Consider the following 3,329-nt stretch of genomic DNA (forward strand, 5'->3'; position numbering starts at 1 on the left):
ATGTATTTTACATCACCAGATAAAATGTATTTTACATCACCAGATTGTTTTTATCTCTTGAAAAGAAGATGGTACAGCCTGAAAACTGCAGATATGCTCCTCTGCTGGCAGCCAGGCCTGTCCACCTGGTCCCTTCTTAGAATATGTGAACAACATGTTTGTCTCTTTTAGAAAGAGATTGTTGTTAGGTGCCCCATGTCAAGTTGATGGGAGGCTTGCCTTATAAATGATATTTTGCTGTTTCCAATGCAATCCTTCCATCCCATGGGTGTTCCTGGTATAACAACCAAGAGCATTATAGCTAATGGAAGCATTCAAATCTGAAAACTGCTCTTTCCAACAGAAGTTGCTAAGAAGTATCCATGATTAAAATCTACCCAAAAAACTATAAATCTAATCTTGTTAACATAACCTGAATGGATTATTAAAGGTAACTAGATGGAATGGTATATTAAAGTTGAGAAAAAACGCAATCCTAGATAAAAAGTAGGCCTCAAAGCAGAGCAGCAACATATTGGGAACAGCTGCTACTCTTGCTACTCCCAGTGGCTTAAAGGTAATTTTAATTTAGCATCCATTCATTCAGTGACCTTTCAAAATTATAATATTTTGGCCAATGCAATACACCTGCAATCACATGAACAAAATTCAGGCCCATCTGCATTTACGAGCACCTTTTTGTGCCCATCTACCCTGTCAGCTGCCTCTGCTGCCTGACCTTCCTCACCCACCAACATGCATGCCATTACTATACAAGCTGGGGCTTTTTTTCATATTGTCTTCTTTTGCACTGGTAATAAACAAAGCATCTGTTTGCACCCCACACTTAGTTTGTGCATTAGCCAGACCCTCCATTCTCACGTCAGTCAAGGCCTTTGTATGTGTTGGCTAGGACCTCCATTGATGGTGTTCTGCAGCTGAACCAAAAGTGGCATAAAAGAATAGCCTTGCAGGTACAGTAGTGACATAATGTGGCAGATATAGCAACAAGCAAGGCTGGGCAGTTGGGACATCCAGCAGCAGCAGGTAGTGAGGCAGCCAAAAGGGCAAAGATGGTGTGTGGGGAGGGGGGAGATAGATGGATGAATGGTTGAAGTGAAGGCAATACCTTACTGGTTTCCAAGAATGGCTTGGATCTGGGTGCGTCCTTGCCAAATGGCCGCATAGGATTCACTCAACAACGAACTGGGATTGCTGCAACTGCCATCACTAAGCAAGGTAATGATGTTTCACTTAATGACCACATTGCCTAGTGAAGGAATTTCCAGTTCCAATTAATCTCATTAAATGAGAATTGTCTTTACTTGCTTACAGTATTGGAAAAGAAAAGGCTGAGATTAGGTTAGGGAATGAAAACCCTTCAGACTGTGTAGCACTCGATGGTCAAATGGAATTAATTGAATTTAATGATCCCTAAATGGTTCTCGTGCTCTTTGAGGCATTCTTGACACAGAGAGAAAAGAAATGAAATGACTTTGTGCAATCCATCATCTCTTCCTCATTCAAGAGATACAAAAGCTACAGTCACACCAATATAAGCAGAAATGGTTTAATTATCCATTGGTGCAAGGAAGGATTTGAACATAATTCTTTGTGACAGAAGCTGCTCCTGGGTCAAAATACAGCCATATGAAGCCCTTAAATCAGTCACAAATATTGGGGCATTTTTTATGTTGGTCATGCATGATGTATGCAGTACTGATTTTAAAAAACTCTATGCCTTAGCTTAATCATTATTAGTATAAAGTTTCAGAAAACACATGTGAAAACCAGCTGTACATTTGAAAGTGAAGATACTGGTCAATAGTTTCTGCCTTTTAGGATTGACATCAACAATACCAGAGGTGGTATTCAGCAGGTTCTGACCAGTTCTGGAGAATCGGTAGCGGAAATTTTTAGTAGTTTGGCGAACCGGTAAATACCACTTCTGACTGGCCCCACCCCCTTCTATTCTCCTGAGTCCCAGCTGATCGGGAAGAAATGGGGATTTTGCAGTAATCTTCCCCTGACGTGGGGAGGGAATGGAGATTTTACAGTATCTTTCCCCTGCCACGCCCACCAAGCCCGCAGAACCAATAATGAAAAATGTTGAAGCCCACCACTGAACAATACCATACAGCGTACAGTGTACCCCAAAGACAGCTACATGGTAGAGTAGACTTGAAAGTCTTGGAAAAGATACGGCAGACGTCATGATGTGTACAATCAGGATCACAGTGTCTTCCCTGTGAAACTTTAGAAGCAACAGTTGGTGTCTGAAGAGGCAAGATAGAAAGAATATTGCCACATTTGAACCCGGGTGTTGGAGCACATTCCTGAGAAAGAGTGTTGGTCCTTACCTGAACGCTTCTTTTCGGTGGTAAAGGTGGGAGGGGCTACAACCGGGTTTGATACAGCCTGATTGGTCCAAAGACTGAGGGATTTTTCTTTAAGTATCCTCCTTTCCCTCCTGGCTCCCAGTTCCCGAGGTTGCATGGAAAAGCTGATATTCATATGTAAGGAAATAACCGTGGAAAAACAACACACAGAACAGAACAGCAACAGCTATAAACAGCAATTAACGACCACCCCGACCCCTCTATATTTTGGGCGGGAAAGTAGCCCCTCCCACCTTTACCACCGAAAAGAAGCGTTCAGGTAAGGACCAACGCTCTTTTTCCGGTGGTTTCGGTGGGAGGGGCTACAACCGGGACATACCCAAGCTACGTCCCAGGGTGGGTAGAACTCAACGGGGGAGGGGGGGGTCGCCACTTGTTGGAGCACCCTACGGCCGAAGGCCGCATCCCCCGAGGCGAAATGATCAAGGCGATAGTGCCTGACAGAGAGGGTGAGGCCCAGGTGGCCGCCCTACAAATATCTTCCAGTGGAGCTCTAGTCGCCCAAGCGGCAGTGGTGGCCGCGCTCCTAGTAGAGTGGGCCGTTATACCCTGGGGGGGAGTCAGGTGAGATGCCTGATATGCTTCCGAAATTGCCTGTCGGACCCACCTGCCGATGGTGGCAGAGGACACCCTAGCCCCCAGGGATCCTGGTAGGAAGGACAAAAATAAGGCTTCCGACCGTCTAAAGGAGGAGGTGCGCCTGAGATAAATGCACAGAGCCCTCCTGACATCCAAACGATGCCAACTGACCTCCCTCTCGTGTACAGGAGCCGGACAAAAATTAGGCAATATGATCTCTTGAGATCGATGGAAAACGGAATTGACTTTTGGCAGGAAAACCGGGTCCAGTCTGAGGACGACCCTATCTTGGTGGAACTGACACAAGTCCTCCTTGGATGACAAGGCGCCCAGTTCGGAGATGCGCCTGGCCGAAGTGACGGCCACTAGAAA

Source organism: Natrix helvetica (genome assembly GCF_964273705.1).
Source record: "Natrix helvetica genome assembly, chromosome: 1".
NCBI lineage: Eukaryota > Metazoa > Chordata > Lepidosauria > Squamata > Natricidae > Natrix > Natrix helvetica.